Raw genomic sequence first — 23,460 nt, 5'->3', positions numbered from 1 at the left:
TCTGTTATACGCACTTCTTCCGGGAGCATTGGTAGCTAAAAACAATGCATCGAGATCATGTCGCTTAAAGTGTTGTATAGCAAACCCTATGACTTTTTGATAACGCGGATTTTCATCTGGCCCTCCATCAACCGTCATGATTACCACTGGTTTTACTAGTCCATGGTCAGTTTTAGCTAATGGTCGAAACTCTTCAAGTTCGAGAAGCGTCTCGAAATCCTGAGCATGAGTATTAGCAGTAGATGAACTATGCTTTCCACTTCGAATAGCGATGTATGTTGGTCCAGAATATCCAACGGCTTGCGGTTGTCCTAGCATATTGGAAGTGATCTTGATACCAGCATAAACAGATGGTATTAATTTATGACGCTCAGCGATTACCCAATCGTGATCAGGCAATTTGATTCTATATTCCATGTGCATTAGAAGAGGTGCTTGCTTATTTGCCGCAGTTACGCCAATAGGGACTCGAGCTTTATCATCTTGAGATATGAAAAATACTTGATCTGGTCCTAGTATGGATGCTATGTTCTCTAAATAATGGATTGATGTTTCAGCGAACTTGCTATCTAAGTGGCTCTTGTGGTGATCAGTTTGAGCCCGAATGAGCTTAACAGGGACTGTCGATACATGTCTTCGTCCCTCTGCAGAATTAGATTTTCTGGGAATCCAACGAAGATATGTCCCACTGCGACTAATGTCAAATCCCATTTTACGTAATTCTTGTGTGAGTTCATCAAGAGTTTTTACGCTGCGAATTGATTCCGTTCGTCTTCTATCATCTGCTGCACTCCCAAATGAAGCTATATCCGCGATTGTTTTCAATAGTAAAGGTTGATTGCTTTCAAGATTAGGACGTCCCACTGAATCCCTCAGAGATAGTCTTTTTTTCATTTCTGGATTTTCATGACAAATATCTTCTAACTTTCTTTTCATACCATCCCTGTGTTTCTTCTGGGCAACTGCGTTTTGAACCTTCCTGTTTAAAGACTGTTTTGCTGTTTTTATTTCCTCGCGCAACTTAATGATCTGTTTATCAACTTCAGCACGGATTGACATAGTATCTCTGGCAGAATACAAAGCATTCAAATTTTTTTCGAGTAGAGCAATCTTATTTTTCATAGCTTCCTGAGAAGGTTTCGGTCTCTGTTTATCTGTATTTTTATTAATTTCGCATTGCTGTTGTGATTCATTACCGGTTTTTATTTTATCTTCTTCCTGTTTTTTAATATTTGAAGCTGGCTGTGTAATTTGTGTTTTTTCTGCAGGTTTACAGGTTGCCTAAAAATAAAAACTTTCTATGGGTTCTGCTAAAGATTCTCTTATTAAGCTACATAAATACAAAGTATGGCAATAAATATGGTAAATACAAAACCCTATGGCTTTAAATCTAATATCTTTAAACGAGCAAATCGTTCCGGTCACAAAATACAGGGTGTTATAGTCTATTCAAGTAGGTATTTAAAAGAATATAAACAATCTTGATATGTCTTTTTATTGAAATATGCAATTATAAAATCAGATATCTGTAAAGGTGCGTACAGACATCGCGAGGCTTGCGCCGCGAATGGTTCGTCTCGCATACATCAACCTGAGGCATGCTACGGCACATGTATACGTGCGAACCATTCGCGGCGCACGCCTCACGATGTTTGTACGCACCTTTATGTACTTACAGAAAAGCAATTTTTTAATATTGGTTGAGTTTTTAAATGAATCACAACAGATTTTACACAGTTTACAATTTTAAACCACATATTTCAATAAAAAGACATATAAAGATTGTTTACATTCTGTTAAATACCTATTTGAATAGAGTATAGTTTTCTGTAGGTATATATATATATATGTATAAAACTGACATCCTGTATTTTGTGACCAATTGACGGAATCAATTATAAGAAATAAATCTATATAATGAATATTACCTCTATACTTTAAGATAGGCCATAATATTTTCTAATTAGCAAAGAGAAACTTTTTGGCGATTTCTAATATTTCTAGTAGGTACTCATAGGTACCTAAAATGATTTCGTCACTCACCTTAGAAAAAAAATGTAGTAAATTGGATTTATTCTTAGTCGCTGCTTGCAATTCTTCTTCGATTCTCTTAGATACAATGATATCTAGTTCCTTGTTGGATTTTGCTTGTAATTTATAATTTCGCCACACTTCGTTAACTAACTTTTGTACATTTTGTACTTTCGTACTTGTATGAGATTTTTTAAAACTTTCAAACAATTTTTGGTATAACTTGGATTTGTCTATTTGAAATGACATCTTATTTAAACATTAAACTTTGGATAATGGAATGAATGGTAACACAAATGTTAACTTGCTTTACTATGCTTACAATACGTCTACTCGCTATAGCAGCCAAACGAAACAATACACTGATAGAGGAAATTTAGACAAGTGAACAGCGCGCGATAATTCCCTTACTCGGTTCTAAAGCGAGTAGGGGAATTACCGCGCACTGTTCACTAAATGTATGTATTACTTGCGGGAATCCCCGAAAATGCTTTTCGTTTTCAAGCAAAGACAATGTGTGGGTTGCCATTCGTGTAAAAAAGAAAATAACTACCGATGACGTAATCATCATCTAGACTCCCCTACCCCCCATGTCATCCAAAATAAGCAAAGCAAAGACCCCCCCGCCCCCCCATAGTGCTTACGTAATAATTGAACGGCCCCTAATCTATTTTAATTTGGTGGTTCCAAAGTTAGTGGCTTATCCTAATTATTGATAACAATTTTGACCTAAAAAGAGAGATATATCTAGGCTGAGCGCTGCTGATACTAATTGAGCAGTCTCTTATCTCATTTCTTAGTACCAGTTATAAGAAACAAAGTTGAACCTTATACTAGGGATCGTTGTTGGTCTCTACGTGACTAACAGGAGGGGTGGAACTCGCCGGTTTAGTCAATAGGATATTTCAATGTCATCTATGGCTGTAGCTTTCGTTACGGCGTTGAAAGGGAATTTCGAAAAACACTTTACGTATTGAGAGTCCTAGTTATATTGTAATTTCAAAAAATGTACGCCCAAGTAATACGCCGGACAGTGCGATGTACTGAAGTTCGAAGGTTCTGAATGTAAATGTTCTATGATTCAGAATGATCTACAACGTTCCTGATTTCGAAATGTTCTGAATGTTCCGGAATCTAAATTGGTTCTGCAATCAATTTAGTTCTGTTATATTTCGATGGCTGAAGTGATTCTCTTTTACATCTGTCTGATATGAAAAGGATCTTCAATAGTAGGAGATTTGGAAGAGACTCCTGATTGATTTTTGGCTACGTCAGTACAAGACAATTGATCTTGAAGAAGCCAATCGGTGCAGTTCTGACAAGATAGTTAGTTGCAAAAATGCGTATTTGAATTTTAAGAATGATACTTTGTGAACTGCTGTCTCGTCTCGTGAGGGTTTATGAGACTGAGTTCCGTGAATTTCGATTGTAGACCCATATGGTCTATGTGTAAGTTGGAATTGAAGATAGAAAGTAAAGAACTGAAAACGATATATATTGCATGGCATTACATAAATGTAAGCTGCGGGACCATTGCACGCCAAGTGGTAACTGAATCTAGATCGATATGGATCTTAAAGGCTGTGGTATGAGCATGTGTGCTCTCTTATGGTAATTGTACGTCGGTAGGTTACAGTACAGAGAGGGTACAGCCCTAATTGAGGACCTGAATCACAAAAGCGTATCTTTTGATCAATTTTCGATTTTTTTTTTTTAAGAATCTGGTAGAAAATCCTAAACTCTATTGATATTTTCCATCAAATTATATAAATTCAAATTTTTTTCAGCATAAAGAAAATAATTAAATTTACGCTTGGGATCAAAAGGAGATCTTTTTCAAAAATTCAATAAATAATTCAGTGTTTTTCATTACTAGTAAATTATATCAACATTGTTTATATATTTTTTATTATTAATATGTTTTTATGTTTTTGTATTAATTTTAAATTGAAAATTATTGTCAATATTAATGTTAATGTCAATCTCTTTATCATTGATATTAATTTTCCAAAGTAAAAATTCAAAAATTTGAACTTGTACTTTCGCGCGCCTTACAAGCGCCACTCACGGCTGTCTTTACTACTACAAGTTTTCACGTAGTCTCGGTTGACCTGTCTACAAACTGCATAACCTATTTCTATCCACTTCAGTTTGAACTTATATCGTGACGTCTACTTCTTGGAACATTCTGCTTATTATTATAATTCAATTTATTCATATCGTGATAACTCAATTGAAGCTGATAAAAGTTGACTCAAAACAAAAAATGAATAACGCAAATGTGTCGTTAATTACACGGCTCTACAAAAAAATGTTGTTCTTCGTCCTAAAGTTTATTCTATGATTTTTTGGTTGATTATGAACAAAAGCAAAAAGAAAATACCTTTTTCTGGTATGAAGTTTGCTTTTGTAATAGTAATAGTAAGAATGCTTATTCACACAGAATTTTGTGTTGGAAAACAAAATGTAAAATTTGAGTCGATTGTTGAAGCGGAAAAAGTGTTAATGCCGCCTTTGCACATTAAGTTGGGGTTGATGAAACAATTTGTGAAAAAGCTGGATCAAACGTCGGAAGCTTTTGAATATTTGAGAAAATTTTTTCCGAAGTTATCAGAAGCGAAGGTTGAAGCTGGGGTTTCTGTTGGTCCGCAAATCAGACAGATTTTCGCCGATGAAAAATTTCCAACGTTGCTGAATCGTACTCAAAAAGCGAGCTGGAACAGTTTCAAAGTAGTCGTTTCTAGATTTTTGGGAAATAACAAAGCTCAAAACTACAAAAAGCTACTTGAGGATATGCTAAAAAATTTTAAGGCCATGGGTTGCAGGATGTCGTTAAAAGTACATATGCTGCATGCTCATTTAGATAAATTTAAAAACAACATGGGAGCGTATTCAGAAGAGCAAGGAGAACGTTTTCATCAGGACATTTTCAGCTTCGAACAACGTTATCGAGGCCAATACAATGAAAACATGATGGGAGACTATATTTGGGGTTTATCAAGAGAAATTACTCACGAACATAAAAGAAAAAGTAAAAGCGTGCACTTTTGAATTATTTTCTACTTTTTTGTAACTTATTTTGATAGTAAAACTTAATAAAAATAATAAAAATGTTTATTCAAATGGTTGCATCTTTAATTGATAATTGAAACCACAGATTTTGAAAAATATCGTTCAATCAGTCTCCTAAATACAAAAGCAAACTTTTTCATGCAACATATTTTTTTCGTCTAATTACGAACTAAAGAATCGAAATTTAATACTTTGAAGTCTAGGTAAAATTTTGTGTTGACCCGTGTTAAAAATGGAGTAAAAAAAAAACACGGACTAGACCGCAATCAGCATGGACTCAACATGCTAAGTATTTACGATTATTGAATGATATTTTTTAATACAATTTATTTTGGCGAAAATCAACATCGATAATTAATTTTTTGTTTTATTAATAGATACGCTGACAAGAACCCAATAGGACATGATTTTGAATCACCATGTCATCATCCTGCGAAAAGTAAATTCGAATGCTCCAGTTTGACAATTGATGAGATTCTACAAAGTAGAACACTTTTTCATAATCAAAAAACTAAAGTTGCTCTAGATATGTTTTTAAGCAGGCTTATGGTTTCAAACCAGCCAACTCAAATCAAATATGCAGCTACTTCAAATAAATCCAAGCCACGATTATTTAGCAATCATTTTTATTTATATAAAAAAAATAAACGTGTGATAAGCGTTTGCAAAAAACTCTCAAGCAGTTTTCTCTGTAAGTGCAAAAAGAATAACAACTGTCAGTAAAACAATTTTTCGTGGCAAAGTACCAAAAGAGAATAGAGGTAGAGATAGAAAATCTTCTAAAAATTTGAGAAAACGGGAAAATGTTGCCAAATTCATTAGATTATTGCTAGCAACAGAAAGTCATTACTCAAGAAACAAATTAAAACGAATTTTTCACAATTAAAATTAGGGCATTCAGTAAGTGATGCTAAAAAAGACGATGTAAAAAATTTGCTAACAAAATTGTACGGTCAAAACTGATCGAGGGATCCAAACTTAAGTTGGTGCGTTGATGTGTTAAATTGTAGTTCAAACAATTAACTTTTGGAGGTAAATGATGACGAACCGTGCGATTGTTTAGAAGATGATCGTCAATGTTTTCATGTATAAATCATTTGAGTTTATCAAATTACTCATTTTGAGAGAGGAAATGAATTTAAATGGATTATTTTCGAAAATTAATGATCCATCTTCGGTGTTTCATGTTTTGTTATCCATTTTAAATAGTTTTATAATTTCTTAATTAAATTATTTGTTAATTATGATTTAAAAATTATAACTCATTGTTTCTAATTTAATATTTCATATAGTCAATTGTTCTAATGTTCAATAGTTAATTTTTCTTAGCAGTTTTATAAAATATGTTATCATTTCCAGAAATGAATAATTTATTGAAAAATTTTTGTTTGTTTTGGATAAAAAAATATTTTTTGATGATTACTTCAATTAAGTAATCCGGAAACATCTTTAATTATTTTAGATAAAGAAAATTTTTTTTTTCATTCATCCGAATTAAAAAGATACATTGTTCCATAACTTTTGATCAAAAGGGTACATTTTTTATAGCTTTAAATCAAAAGGGTACTTTATTTTATCACCTTGGATCAAAATGGTGCTTTTTCATGACTTTGGATCAAACAGGTATCTTTTTATAAATTCGGATCAAAAGGGCACATTTTCTAATTTTAAATATCAATTACACTCAAAGTTAAAAAAAATTTTACAGTGAAAATGAACTCACGGCTTCTATCACCACAAGCACTATGCATGTGAATCAAAAAATATTAATAAAAAAAATTATAGCTTAAAGTAGACAGATTTTCACTTGTATTGAAATGAACTAAAAAATAAAAAGATACCCTTTTGAAATTCAGCTCCTCAATTATCGGCTGGGACGTAACACTAGCCGTAAGAAGTGTTTCATTAGTAATTATTGATCAAAGACCTGAATACCAGACAAGTTTCAAGATGAATGTAATATGACAAACATATTGCCTCAACCTACATGTTGATTATAATGTTGTGCTACGTGGGCACAATAGACGACCTCAGCAGCCTCAATTCTACACATTTCAAAGTGTCCACGATTTGCCGTAAAAATATCCACGGGCCCCCGGATCATCAGGTTTCATGAAGCTCGGTCTATGTCTTTGGAGTTCTTGAAGGTGGCTCACTTTTGTTTTCAAATGCTTTTATCACATTTGTTTGCTACTCAAATGAAAATTTCTTTTACAGCTGATACCAAACCAGTGTGTTCACAGTGCTCACCGTGGCCCATGCTGTGTTTATTTAGTACTTTTGTGATTGTAGACACTCACTCTCCACTCGTGCCGCTAACTTAGCATTCGTATTTGTGTAAGTGCAGTACTCGCATTTGCAGCTCACACTACAAACTTTAAATTCATCAAGAAATTTCCCATTTTCTACAATTGTGACATAAATTACTATATATAGTAGGTATAAGGGGACGCTTCTAAGCCATGAACCTCACCTTATCTGCCAAGTAAGGTTTCTTGTATCGTTTTCCACCTTATCACTAATCCATGTTACCTACGGAGGTCAAACCGGCCTTAACGTCAGGCGGTTTATTACCGGTATATTACATTTGTATTTTCACCGCTAGAGGGTTTCAAGAAGTGTTCAAAATCCAGCCTACCCTTACCAAAAGCTGGTTTCTACCGACGGAGAGTCGAACTGCCTTATTATTTTTTCCAGACTCTCACCGCTAGACGAGATGCCAAGGCCTCCAATGAGCTTTCGTTGTTTTATTTTACGAACCAATCTCACACTGTTAATCGATAAGATTTCCTTTATTTCTAATTTTATCCTAAGATGTCGATATCCAACTATCACCAGCCGTGTCTGTTTGTATTTATGATTTCTGAATTATTTTTGCCACAACCAGATAGACCCACAAATATTAACTTCCGAATGAAAATAACAGAAGGACGGGATAAATGTATATTTATTCGTTCGTAGTTACAAATTTTCTCTCCTGCCAAACCAGCATTAACGATCACGTCACTCATTTCTGAGTCGAATGAATAACCTCATACTATTCCTTTCACAATACTACTGATCAGACTGTAATCGGCGATGTGCTACTAAATGATGATTTTGATTAGCTCACTTGATAAGCACATCTCGAGTACTGTTACGTTTCAAATGGATATATTGGTAGAATACCTCAACAACAACTTCAGTGAATTATATCGTTGTTTTTATAAGATGACCAATTACACACCATTGTTCAATACAGTTTATTTTGTTTTCAACGTACACAGTTTGATCGTGGTTTTTTATTTTTCACTTCACAAAGCAATCTCAATGAAGTTTCACCATACCATCAGTTACAGAGTCTGACAGCTGGTTTTCAACGAGGAGTGTTAAACAACCTCTTTACAAGTTTTAGATTACAACTATCCGAGGGCGAGACCGACTATTAACCTCCTACCCACTGGAAATCGAACTGCATTGCTATTTGCTTCGGACTGTGAGTGCTAAACCGAAATCCCCGCCAATCAAGGATTATTTTGTTTAACCAACAGCTTCCACGCCCTTAATTGATAGGGTCCGTTGTGTTTCCAATTTACAGGACTGAAACACCATTTTTCATAGTTTACTGATTGTACACGTTTTTGATATTTCACTCATCGGTATTGATCAAATGAAGTCTAACTTGTTAGTGGTTACCACCACTGATAAGTGAGTGGAGATTTCTACTATACACTGGAAAGGGCATAGGCCAGAAATCACTGATTGAACAGTTTGACACCCAAAATGGTGGCGCGTATATAGTTGCATAACAACCTTTCGTAATAACACGTGTAATAGCCGTATCTGAAATAAACAAGATAAGTAGAAGAATAGCAAAATGGTTATCGACTGCTATTGTTGCGGCAAAAAAGCCAATAATTTTGCTGAAGGTAGTTCATCAGTAAGTACACATATCTATAAAATTATAGTCAAAAGTATTATGTCTATCCCTTAGGTGAGATTACGTTTCATTAATTTACGATAAATTATGCTAGGATGAAATTCTTGAAGAAGTTCAATATCACATACATATGAGTAATACCTGCATAGAATATTGTATCGAAATGCATTAGATATTTTCTATAAAGTTGAATGTTGTTTGTCTTTGTACAGGTTTCTACTATAACTCAACCCGAGTTGCTTGAGTTGGGGCTGAAAAACATTAATCCGGGCTCAAATTTTAAACTTATTCGAATTATGCAGTTTTTTTCGCACCACTTTACGAGGAAAGCTTTCAGAAAATAAAGGCTTGAACCAAATTACTTCCTGGAAGCGTTCCAACCATCTTAGAATCGTACAAAATATTTGTATATATATATATATTGTTCAGCTGTAAAAACAAACTAAGTTCAGCATTCATTTTACAAGTAATCCACGTTTTAAATAAATGAATGACGTACTGTCTGTTTAAAAACAGATGAGAAAACTAACATCTCTCTTGATCCTCACAAACACGTGTTTATAAAACACTTTTGTTCTCAGATTTTCTTCACAAAATCCCAAGCTCTTAAAGCAATAGCTCATACGTATCGGAAAGCAGAGTTTTAACCTCAGTCAGACGAGTCACCTTTGCTCAGAATATTTCGAGAGCAACTGTTATGGCCCGTCCGGCCATGTAGCCATGTCTCGGTGTCAGAGGATCAGCGCTGTCCCAACGATATTTTTGATCGTGATGTATTAAGGTAAGAATACCTGTTTATTTTAAATATCTATTGCAGAAGCACCTGTGGTGACAGAACAGAGGGTGCATGATTTATGCCAGCAAGGACCGCCTATAAAGCATGTCCGAGTTGACAGAAAAAGTGCTTCAGTACCGCACACAATTACTTTTCTACGAGTTCTTCAATTGCCATTCCAGCTATGAAGCAAAACAACATGATGTCTGATTGACCATGCAATTGGCATTGAGAGTGAATCTGAGATTGTATTAAATACAGCAAACCAAGTGGGCTCCGTAGCAGTTTCAAGGCAAAATACCATCTCCAGTATTGCTGAGTACACTGAAGCAAAACAGGCGATCAACAACACCCGAAACTGCTAAACGTATTAGGATTGCTAACCATCATCACCACTATAAAACCACACCGAGAATGCTGCGAAAAAAACTTGTGTGATAGTGGTCTAAAATCAAGTTTTGTTAGTCATATACTTAAGCTTTCTAAGAATTGTTTAGAGAATATAAAAATTCTGAAAGGCAGCAATGGAAATGTAATAGCATGGAGGTTCATTGATGCTTCAGCTTCATGACAAGCACAAGAAGGGCCTCGTGCTGGGAATGAACTTTGGAAGGCTCACATTCGTTATGAAAAAATGGAAACAAAAGTAGCTTCAGCTGCTCAAGCTTTCAAGCAATAGTAGCGTGACATATACGATCTCATACTGCGACGTGACTCTATGTTTGCGAAACTTTGTGGGAACCCAGAGTACCGTTCGATTTATACGATGTATTGATCGATTGTTCGACGTTCCTAATTTCCGAAATCCTTTTGCTAACGGTAATAAAGCTCCATTGCGTCCCACTAATTTTTCTAGTGGATTCAAATTAAATTACAATTAGAATACTGATAACGCATAACAGATGTTGCTGGTAAACGAATGTAGAGTACACCAAACAATGTTGCTTATGTTGGGCTTGACACAGGAGTAATGTGTGTTATCAGAATTTTCGATGCTTACGTCATACGAGAGAGTTCTTAATTCAAATACCTTTTGACTCACAAATAAAGCCAAGATCACTTGGAACTACTTTCTTGCGTGATGAGAAGTTGCGAAGGAAGGTGCCCTGATCCAATGTCAAGTCAATTTGTATCTGCTGTGACGTGGATTTTTCCGCACCTCGGTCACTTGGAGCAAGTGACCGAGAACTCACCGCGTGCACAATGATTCGGCGTCCACGATGTATCCTGGACCTAAACACAATATCGCGAAGTTTGTTGGGCGCCTGGCGTGATAAACACGCCTCAAAATCGTTGATGCGCTATGTCGTGACAATATACTCGACAGCTCAGTACCGCGGAGAGGGGAGGGGTAGTTTTTGGGTAGAGAGAGAGATGCGAAATACGTAACGCCAATACGTTATTTTATCAAGTGAACATCCAATCAAAGCAGTGTATATTTTCAGCCAACGATATTACAAACAACAAGAAAAATATGAAAGGAAAATAATAATTCAAACGTCGCTCCTTGCGACTTAAAATACAAAACGGGAAATAATAATTCTACAGTCGCTCTTCGCGATCAAAAATGCCAAACAATAAAAATAATAATTCCTAACGTGCTATTCGCGATTCGTACTCAAATACTTAGATCTAACCAAAAAAAAAAAATAACATAATAGATAGAAAAACGAAATGACTAACTCTAGACGGCTTCTAATGCCTACGTGAGCTAGCCGCTGCTTTAACGATACACAATAGCTCAAAACTAAAAACAAAATTTGACTGGACGCGCTAAGCGCGACCGTCCTCCACTAACTACAGCGCTAATCGCCAACTTAACAATAAACCACTTGACAAAAACTAAACCGAAATCACAATCGACGCGCAAACCGCGATCGTTAATAAATCTCGAAAATTCCTTATGCCTACGGGCGCTAATCGCCACTTTACTAATAAACAATAATTCAAAAACCCAAAACGAAGAATGTGACTCAACGCGCTAACCGCGACCGTCTTCTACTAAATAACTTATCATCACGCACCCGAGCTCAACTTTTGCCGCGACGTCGGAACACGGTTCGCGAGTTCGAACGCTCCCCCTTTGACGACTCGCGACCTACACGAGAAATTACACTTTATCGTACTGATTCGACGTGACCCAGTGTAACGGAATTTGGTTACACTCAAATTACAGTAGTCTTGCCGCGACTCAAACTCGGGACTCGACCTTCTCGGTCACTCAACAGTGGCTCTACGTTAGTACGCGAAACTCAGGCTACGGTCACCAAGCAGATTTCTCGGCTAAAGAATTTCGAGTACGTTCGTTAACGCAAACCCTCAATGGCCATCCGTTCCTCGGCAAGCCTTTAGTTAATGTCTCTCGAAATTCTCTCGCAAGAATATTAGCAGCGCTCACCGCTCCACATCCAGAAAACGAACTCACCTACGCCCTCATGACGGTGAGCATCCATTACGCTTCGCAACCGCAACGTTTCCTTACGACACCTAACGAACTTAATTCAGCGCAAAGAATAAAAGGAAATTGCAGCAGTCTCCGTTCTTCGCCAGAACTAGAGTGATCTCAGATGGCCGATCGGCCGCAACGCCAATCTCGTCACGCTAATCCTTTGTGACGTCATCACCCTAAGAATGCGCAACAATTGATCTGTCATCGATTTCGGAGATTGCGCACTTGACACGCACCTATCATCGCTTCGTGGCGCAGAATTTAACGCTAGATCGCAATGTCGTCTTCCGCGCAGTCTCCGGTGTCGCGGGGTTAGGCGGAGTGCTGCTCCCTCGTCGCTAGCCGGTCTCTCGCGGTTGCCTCGGTCAGGGGCAGGCGGGGTGAGCGGGGAGGCTGCGGCGCGCTGGCCGCCAGCGGGAACCGCGTCCGCCTTAGATTCCCGCGCTGCAGGGATCTGCGTTGGCTTCCCCTTTCCCTCCGCAGCCTCAGCATCCGTCTCACAGGATCGTCGCAGTTTCGCCTCGCCTCGAAATATCCTCGGCGTTGGCGTTGGTCGCGGGCCTGTAGCCTGTGTACTCCAAAAAAATAAAAAAAAACACAATCCTGCAATATCTTAATCGTAATTCGCTATTGCGTCCCTGTCGCAGCTCGGATGCGTGACTCCAGTTCTGGCGCTTCTCTATTATTATCTCGCGACCCGATCTCAGAGACCCTTATCCCTGGGTTCCGCCCAAGATTCAGGGGCCATCTTGTAGCGGGCATGCCTAAACGAAATGTCACGTTACACTGCATATAAGCAATTTCTGATACATCTTGAAGTGTCTACCACAAATGGCAATGTTGAAGCCATAGATAGTACAAGAATTTTTGCTGTACTTTCCAGATCTTCGTGACATAAAACAGTAGATTGATATGATCCAAGTGTGTATGACACCATGAACAATGCCAGAGTCGTCATAAAAATATGACCTAGTTGATAAAGGCGTACGGTGCTGATTCTAACGAGTTTCTCAACGAGTTCCTTGAATACTATCGTCAATTGAGTAAGAATTTCTTCTCTGCATGCACGATGTAAGGAGACTGTAGTGTGTAGATGTTTATGTTTACCCTTTTCAATCCTTTGCTTCCGATGAGAAGCCCGTAAGACGGCAATGCCGTCTAATAAATGAGATGCGGGTGTGCAAATCATTAATCTACGAGAGAATTTTGTTGAGAATATGTAAATTTGAACAACTGGTGAATTTGAAAAATTAACGACGGAGCCAGGAATCGAACCTGGAATCTAGCGATGCTTTACCGGAGCCTTACTCCACTAGACCACCTAGCCGCCCTGACTCTGTTGTCATTAATTTCTCTCATAACCAGTGAGTTCAAATTTGTTTTCATGTGCCCGATTTGTATGAGTAAGAATTTCTTCTCTGCATGCACGATGTAAGGAGACTGTAGTGTGTAGATGTTAATGTTTACCCTTTTCAATCCTTTGCTTCCGATGAGAAGCCCGTAAGACGGCAATGCCGTCTAATAAATGAGATGCGGGTGTGCAAATCATTAATCATCAAATTAACAAATTTTTTTTTGAATTAACTATCGTCAATTTCCTGATTCGCTATCTTAATTTTCTAAACTCTCAAGCCTTAACTGTATTTGATGACAACGCACTTGTGAAATCAGCGACTACAGATGACCTAAGTTTTCATAGTGGATCTGTGGTTCCAATCTGCCAGAACTCTAGACGGTTATTATGACATGCTCTGAAAAAAAATATAAGTGTATGGCACCTGAGAAGATAATTTTACGACGTTAGTTTGTTCAAAAGTCATGGAAAATCTGATGCTGACACCTGGTACCTTATTTCTAATATTAAATGACCATTTTTTTCACAAAGCTGTCGAATAACTGTCAAGTCACGTGTGTTTATTAACAAAACGGATTTGACAAACTTATATAAGATTCATACTTGACGCTGTAACCAATTTAGTCTGAAAGGCTGCAATTGGAACTACGACTCGTCACCACATAACGCGTCAAATTGTTTGAAGCAGTCAGTAGACTTACTCTATAAGCTTAGAATAATCAAAAATGTGGTAGGATAATTAATATGACTGTGATTTGAAATGTTGTATTTGACGAGGAATCGGATGGTAGCTTACCTGAAATTGCAATACTTACCTGTCATTATTATAAGAGATGTTATGTTGCTGCAATGAAAGATTTTATAATTCATAGATAAATATTTGCCAGTGTTATTGAAGTCATACTGTCATAACTAGTCATAATAAACAGTGTAAGCATTGGTATTTGTCTGCAGTTCGTGAAATGTGGAATGCCTTTCCATATGATAAATCTGGAAAACGAAGAGAAGAGAGAGAAGACTGAACCATCAACCGAGTATTGGCTTAAGGTGCTATCAAAGAAGCGCTGTACACCTCGAAAACGCGGAGAGCCAAAACTCCTACAACGCTAAACCGATCGCAACGAAACTCGAGCAAGGCCAAAGGTAGAGGGATTTTTGATTTTTTCGAAATTTTGAAAAAAAATTACAGTTCGGTTACCACTCACACAAATTGAGAAAATTTTCACAGTTGCACTGAATGGATCAAACTATCCAGTATGATGCCACTCAGCGCTCATGTAACACACATTTTGAGCCCAGTCTCGTAGGATTTAACGGTGATTTGAAAAAACGGCAGCTGTGTCACGTGCGGAGCGGTCTCGTACACGACGACTTAACCCTCTAGATTTCCGCAGAGATGTATATTTATTTTTATCGTGGATGCGTAGGTGATCGTCCTCTACAGGGCGATCCCTGGGAAATGGGTTGGAGGATTTAATTATATTGTAATAGAATGTTTACGATTGGATGCAAGCTTTTAATGATCAATTGCAAGTATCAAGCGAAGCAGCAGGTGAATATTTGAAACGAGAAAGCTTACAATGTTTTTATCTAATGTTTGCATACACCTACTCACTCTTTGGTGGTTTCTACTCCGAATTCTCACTCACTCTCTTGCTCAGTTATGATCACTCTCATCTCTACACAACTTGATTAAGTTCGTGGCACAACTCTAAGCACTTGTTACTTACTTCGAAAGACTGACGCCGCGACGCAAGAAGCCTCCCCGACCGCGTATAGATTAGAGTATTACCCTCTAATCATCGGTGGCGGAAAAGGACTTATAACCTCTACACACGGTAGCTTTGAAGGAGCCGGGTTCCGTTGAGGTCATTCTTAGCTGTCTCTAACGGGACTAACTTCGCTTGCTCGTCCGACACCCCTTGGAGCGTCGGACAGCGAGCAAGGTTTTTGCTGATTTTACAATTTAGAACAAGGGCTCGCCTCGCGATGATCATTCCTGAAGCGCGTGATCTCGCGCTCGCCTCATCCCGGTGTTGGTTACACCCGGGATCTGGCGGGTGCGGGGACGCTGACGTTGCAACGATCAACTACGCCGTTCCGCTTTGGTCGCGCCACGAACTGTTTCATATAATAAATCAATTATACGAATATAATAATGAATTTAAGGCTATGCTTCCTCGTCTATTTTAAAAGTAATATTAATAATTAATGACATATGGGTATATAATGATATATTTGGGTGTGCATACATGCGGCGTTTGTGACAGCTGACCTGGTGTGTGATTATGAAAAATGCTGACATTTCATTTTGGGGATATTTTTTACCAACGTTACACGCCGGGATCATGCTTTTACATCTTCCATCGCAGATACAGAGTGACGGCGCTGGTGATACCTTCCGCTACTGACGGGTATGGCTCGTGCTGCCACAAACAAATCACGTGGCAACTCTATGAACTTCACCCGCGACTAGAAGTTTTCCAGCGATGATTGTTACTGTGTCGCGTTCTATAGCTCATACCTATTGCCTGCAGTTCTTCTAAACTTGGAAATGAGTCGAACTAAACGAGAATCGAAATTGATATGATAAGAAGTCATTTGCCTTGCGTTGCTCTTGTTCATTCCATAAAAACGGGAAAAGAAATAATACGAATAATTACTCGCAGGTCTCAAGACGGCATAACCTTGCCACACCGACGTAACCTCAAATATAAATGTTCACAAGAGCGACGGATTTAAATTCCGACTAGTGTATATTTCTACTCGTTTCATTTGTGAATTTAAACTTTTCTGAAATTGATTCGAACAATCGACAAGGAATCGTAGTCCATCTAGCCCCCTTCGACTGACAGCTAGCACAGAGTACACGTAACCTGACCGAGCTGTCAATGCGGCAGATTTGAATATAATTAGAATGAATGAAATTGTCATTGGAATCGAAATCCCGACAAGCATGTACTTCCTACTTCTTTTTATTAAATAATTTCAACTTTTTCAAAAACGATAATTTATGCGAACAATCGACGGTGAATCCCAGTCCATCCGGCCCGTCTAGACTGACAGCTAGCCGAAGGAACGTATAACCTGACTGAGCTGACAATGCGGCAGATTTGAATTTAACTAAGATAAATGAAATTATCATTGGGATCGAAATCCCGACAAGCGTGTAATGTTTACTTCTTTCAGTAAATGATTTCCACTTTTACAAAAACGATAATTTATTGGAACAATCGACGGTGAATCGTAGTCCATTTAGCTTGTTTCGACTGATAGCTAGCAGAAAGAACGAATAACCTGACATGGTTGACAGCTAGCAAAACATAAATATCACGTCGCAGGCGGCAAAACCTGACCTCTTCGACTCAACCACAGATTTGAATACGCGTGAGATTAACCAAATCTTCTTCGGAATCGAAATAATGTCAAGCTCGTTATTAATACTCGTTTCATTCATTACTTCTGAATTTTCAAAAGAAGAAGAAATTGATTTGGATAATGGGTGGCAGATAAAGAAAGTAAGAGCTGGTGTGGGGCACTCAAGATACAAGAAATGGAGTTTGTGGGCCAACGAGAGAGGGGAACTCAGTACGTCCCAGTTGCCTTCGTTTAACACGCGTTACTCAACAAGGGTAACATTGGTACACTAGTTCTTCTCTCTTCCTCCATTTCGATATTACATTTCAGCTGATTGTTACCATAGAGAGATTAAGATAGAGGTGGTGAGGCAGCGCTCAAAGCGTCCAGGCAATAGAAAGAGATGACAAGTCCCACAGCCGTGTCTGTCCCTATCGCGCTATTGTCGTTAAACAGACATAGGAACGGCCGTCTGATCTTTCTTCCTTCTCTATTCCGCGGACGGTTCCACTTTGAGAAGAGCCTACCTATGCCTGGACGCCAATATCTTCGTATGTTTATGATTCTTACACCTTTACGGGGGCACCACTGACGGCACTCTATCCAGTCCTGATTGATCAGATAAATTTTGTGCCAATCTGAACACTATGGGGACTTTGAATTGTTCGCAAAGAATCATTTCCAGATACTGTATATGCTCTAAGATGTCAGTATCAATTCTTCCCTAGGCTATAAATCATTCAGATATTAACGTAAATTATGTGATATCAATTTCGAAATCTGCATGAAATGTTGCCAATGCTAAACGTATGTACAAACATACGTGTGATTCTTATTTTCAATTTAGTGATACATTTTTATACTTTGAGTATTTTACAATAATTTGACCTCCCTGTTATGATCCAAAACGCACAACTCTTATCTCGTCATTATTTTTATACTATATATATCCGGATATTTTTAATGCAGAATCTGATATTCTTTCAAATTCTGCAAGAAAAACAATACTATTCCGTTTATAAAAACCAAGTTGACCTTCACCGCAGCTCAGCTCGCTTACCTACAAAAAATAGAACTGCACCGTATTCTTTCCCCCTCGACATCCGAAAGGTTTTTTTGAAGGTGTTTTCCCATATTTTGCTTAGTTTTGGCGATTAGCCTGGGGCGATTTGAAATCACCCTTTCATCCACCCGACAATTGTCGCGATTGCTACCACACCTCACCTTTGATGTTTGGTCATATGTGAAATGTTATACCTAATCATATTTTATTACGACCGTCTCATTTCACGTCAGTAAAGTTTTGATTTTTTTACCCTCAAATGAATATATTTTTTACTCATCATGAAAAGCCAATTGGTTCGACTGTTGTCATGTTCAGTTTCACGACTATGGGAGCACCGGAACTCTAAAGTTCCAGCGGCATCAGTTCGCGGCTCGTGGAGCACGTGTTCATTGAACTCTGCTGCGTTGTGCGTCTGCGTCTGCGTCTTGTGTAGTGTATTCGAGTGTTTTCGAGTGTTTCGCGATTGTCGTTGTTCATTTTAACTTTATAAATTCACTCTTTTATTTTTAGTACATCTAGTTGTAAATTGCATGCGTAGAATTAGTGTAAATACATATGAAGTATTCCATGCCAACTGAGAGGACATTTTCCCTGACTTCCGCCAATTTGCTTCATTATTTTTTATATGATTTCACAACCTAGAAAGAGCACTCACTATTTTTTTCAGGTTTTGCGTCCCAACCATTCTTTCTTGAAAAATGTTACAAACCCTTTTATGGTCCTAAAAAAAAGCCATTTTTTATTTTTTTACAAAAATTCACATAAGGGGCCGTTCAATTATTACGTAAGCACTATGGGGGGGCGGGGGGGTCTTTGCTTTGCTTATTTTGGATGACATGGGGGGTAGGGGAGTCTAGATGATGATTACGTCATCGGTAGTTATTTTCTTTTTTACACGAATGGCAACCCACACATTGTCTTTGCTTGAAAACGAAAAGCATTTTCGGGGATTCCCGCAAGTAATACATACATTTAGTGAACAGTGCGCGGTAATTCCCCTACTCGCTTTAGAACCGAGTAAGGGAATTATCGCGCGCTGTTCACTTGTCTAAATTTCCTCTATCAGTGTATTGTTTCGTTTGGCTGCTATAGCGAGTAGACGTATTGTAAGCATAGTAAAGCAAGTTAACATTTGTGTTACCATTCATTCCATTATCCAAAGTTTAATGTTTAAATAAGATGTCATTTCAAATAGACAAATCCAAGTTATACCAAAAATTGTTTGAAAGTTTTAAAAAATCTCATACAAGTACGAAAGTACAAAATGTACAAAAGTTAGTTAACGAAGTGTGGCGAAATTATAAATTACAAGCAAAATCCAACAAGGAACTAGATATCATTGTATCTAAGAGAATCGAAGAAGAATTGCAAGCAGCGACTAAGAATAAATCCAATTTACTACATTTTTTTTCTAAGGTGAGTGACGAAATCATTTTAGGTACCTATGAGTACCTACTAGAAATATTAGAAATCGCCAAAAAGTTTCTCTTTGCTAATTAGAAAATATTATGGCCTATCTTAAAGTATAGAGGTAATATTCATTATATAGATTTATTTCTTATAATTGATTCCGTCAATTGGTCACAAAATACAGGATGTCAGTTTTATACATATATATATATATACCTACAGAAAACTATACTCTATTCAAATAGGTATTTAACAGAATGTAAACAATCTTTATATGTCTTTTTATTGAAATATGTGGTTTAAAATTGTAAACTGTGTAAAATCTGTTGTGATTCATTTAAAAACTCAACCAATATTAAAAAATTGCTTTTCTGTAAGTACATAAAGGTGCGTACAAACATCGTGAGGCGTGCGCCGCGAATGGTTCGCACGTATACATGTGCCGTAGCATGCCTCAGGTTGATGTATGCGAGACGAACCATTCGCGGCGCAAGCCTCGCGATGTCTGTACGCACCTTTACAGATATCTGATTTTATAATTGCATATTTCAATAAAAAGACATATCAAGATTGTTTATATTCTTTTAAATACCTACTTGAATAGACTATAACACCCTGTATTTTGTGACCGGAACGATTTGCTCGTTTAAAGATATTAGATTTAAAGCCATAGGGTTTTGTATTTACCATATTTATTGCCATACTTTGTATTTATGTAGCTTAATAAGAGAATCTTTAGCAGAACCCATAGAAAGTTTTTATTTTTAGGCAACCTGTAAACCTGCAGAAAAAACACAAATTACACAGCCAGCTTCAAATATTAAAAAACAGGAAGAAGATAAAATAAAAACCGGTAATGAATCACAACAGCAATGCGAAATTAATAAAAATACAGATAAACAGAGACCGAAACCTTCTCAGGAAGCTATGAAAAATAAGATTGCTCTACTCGAAAAAAATTTGAATGCTTTGTATTCTGCCAGAGATACTATGTCAATCCGTGCTGAAGTTGATAAACAGATCATTAAGTTGCGCGAGGAAATAAAAACAGCAAAACAGTCTTTAAACAGGAAGGTTCAAAACGCAGTTGCCCAGAAGAAACACAGGGATGGTATGAAAAGAAAGTTAGAAGATATTTGTCATGAAAATCCAGAAATGAAAAAAAGACTATCTCTGAGGGATTCAGTGGGACGTCCTAATCTTGAAAGCAATCAACCTTTACTATTGAAAACAATCGCGGATATAGCTTCATTTGGGAGTGCAGCAGATGATAGAAGACGAACGGAATCAATTCGCAGCGTAAAAACTCTTGATGAACTCACACAAGAATTACGTAAAATGGGATTTGACATTAGTCGCAGTGGGACATATCTTCGTTGGATTCCCAGAAAATCTAATTCTGCAGAGGGACGAAGACATGTATCGACAGTCCCTGTTAAGCTCATTCGGGCTCAAACTGATCACCACAAGAGCCACTTAGATAGCAAGTTCGCTGAAACATCAATCCATTATTTAGAGAACATAGCATCCATACTAGGACCAGATCAAGTATTTTTCATATCTCAAGATGATAAAGCTCGAGTCCCTATTGGCGTAACTGCGGCAAATAAGCAAGCACCTCTTCTAATGCACATGGAATATAGAATCAAATTGCCTGATCACGATTGGGTAATCGCTGAGCGTCATAAATTAATACCATCTGTTTATGCTGGTATCAAGATCACTTCCAATATGCTAGGACAACCGCAAGCCGTTGGATATTCTGGACCAACATACATCGCTATTCGAAGTGGAAAGCATAGTTCATCTACTGCTAATACTCATGCTCAGGATTTCGAGACGCTTCTCGAACTTGAAGAGTTTCGACCATTAGCTAAAACTGACCATGGACTAGTAAAACCAGTGGTAATCATGACGGTTGATGGAGGGCCAGATGAAAATCCGCGTTATCAAAAAGTCATAGGGTTTGCTATACAACACTTTAAGCGACATGATCTCGATGCATTGTTTTTAGCTACCAATGCTCCCGGAAGAAGTGCGTATAACAGAGTAGAGCGCAGAATGGCTCCTCTTAGTCGGGAACTGGCTGGTTTAATATTGCCTCATGACCATTTTGGGTCTCATTTGGATGAACGTGGCGTTACAATTGATGAACATTTAGAAAGATCTAATTTCGAATTTGCAGGAAAAGTATTAGCTGAAGTATGGAGTTCAATGGAAATTGATGGCTATAATGTTAATGCAAAATATGTTGGGGCAGGTGAACAAGATCTTCCTGATTTTCCAGACATTAAATGGTATTCAGAACATGTGCGTGAAAGCCAATACTTGCTCCAAATTGTAAAATGTAGAAATACAGAATGCTGTCGTCCAAGAAGTGGACTATTTAGATTACTAGACAACAGGTTTCTTCCACCACCTGTAAAAGTAAAACAAACAGTTGATGACTTGGTTTTAGATGAAGGAGGGCAATTTCTTAATCTTCCGGTCAATTTAGCTCTACGCTTAAGTGCTTCACTCAAAGATTTCCTGCAAATGCCATACGATTATTTTTGTCCGACGGTACAATTGAGGCTATCAAGTCGAACATGCAAAACGTGTGGTCTTTATCATGCTTCCGTCAAGTCACTAAATCGTCACATCGAAAAGATCCATAAGAAAGTAAACACGCACACTGATAGGAAAGTTAGACCTGTAAGAGTCGCTGCTCGTCGTGCTAATGAACTGATGTGCATTATTCAAAATTTAGAGCACCATGATGTTGAATGGCTCGATGAGAATGACGTAGACATTCCAAAATCGGATGAAAGCGAGCAGACTCACAACACTGAGCAGCAATCGAAGCAATCCAATGTCATCGAAAACTTAGAATCATGGATTCGGGTTTCATGGACTGAAGACTGTTAATTTGAATTTAATATATGTACCAAAAATTTAAAATAAGTTTGTTATGTTAGTAAGATATAATATTTTTGTCCTTTACTCTATGTTGAATACCGTTTCAGTAAAATATAATCTCTATCCTAAATCTATTTTCTTATTTTTCAAATTATAATTATAACATTATAAAATTAAAAAAACAATACATTAATTGACAAATGTTTACGTAAGCATGGGGGGAGGGGGTAAGAGCTTTGCTTACTTTTGCTGACAAGGGGGATGAGGGGGTAAATAATTGCAATAAATCTGCTTACGTAATACTTGAACGGCCCCTTATCTGTTAAGATGTATGGATGAATGCGTGAGAATTATCTTAAGATACTTCTTGTCAACATCTTATACGTGTAAGCAACGAGATTGAGAATCGTCGGAACACCGTCGATGAGTGCGACGTAACGCTGACCGTGTAGATTTCGGCACCGGAAGGTCGCCCTCGCACTTCATTGGCCAATTACCGTTGTAACTTACTGCAACTGCAACTCCTTGGACCCTCAGGCCTAAGAAGCCATGTCTTTTGTCAGTCAAGTCGCGAAGTGCGTGGACGTCTACCTGGATTAGCCCTCTTGAGCAAGGGTAGTGTTGGAAAATCTCAATTGTGACCGACCTAAAGTCTCGCGCTAATTCGTCAAAACCGAGCATTCAATTTATTCTGTCAGCTGAAAAAGACTCACTATCTTCTACGTTCTAATCTTTACTGTTCTTTACTAAATCTCATTATTTCGCGGATAGACATTTTTATGCCATTCCATTTTCCTTAATTAAATCAAGTTTGGCCCTGATTCAAACAGAATCAGGTAATACTAAGTGTTTATAATAATAAACAGCTACATTTTCATTTCTAATTAATAATCGTTAAAATCATTTTCATTATTTATATACATCGTTAGTGAACCAAATCGACTTTTTCAAACAACAACTTTCGATAGTGGAATATCATTCGAAATTCACAAACCTAAGTGCCTGACGTTCATCATCGTTCGGATTCATCAACCCTTCCGATCTCGAGGTGAGGCTCTGCCCCAGAATTCCACGGACACCGACATACACGACCTGACGGCTCTCAAGCTCGCCGAACTTCGCATCTAAA

The 23,460-nt window shown here is 37.7% G+C and overlaps 1 protein-coding gene across 3 annotated transcripts in view; it reads right to left on the bottom strand.

Moving 5' to 3' along the window:
- Nmdar2 (NMDA receptor 2) overlaps positions 1–23,460 on the bottom strand; it is a 1,937,843-nt gene that overhangs the window by 208,243 nt on the left and 1,706,140 nt on the right. The gene's annotated exons all lie outside the window — the stretch shown is intronic.

Source organism: Neodiprion pinetum, chromosome 3, assembly GCF_021155775.2.
Source record: "Neodiprion pinetum isolate iyNeoPine1 chromosome 3, iyNeoPine1.2, whole genome shotgun sequence".
Lineage (NCBI taxonomy): Eukaryota > Metazoa > Arthropoda > Insecta > Hymenoptera > Diprionidae > Neodiprion > Neodiprion pinetum.
The sequence above is the reverse complement of the archived record's forward strand: the minus strand, read 5'-3'. Positions and strand labels throughout refer to the sequence as shown.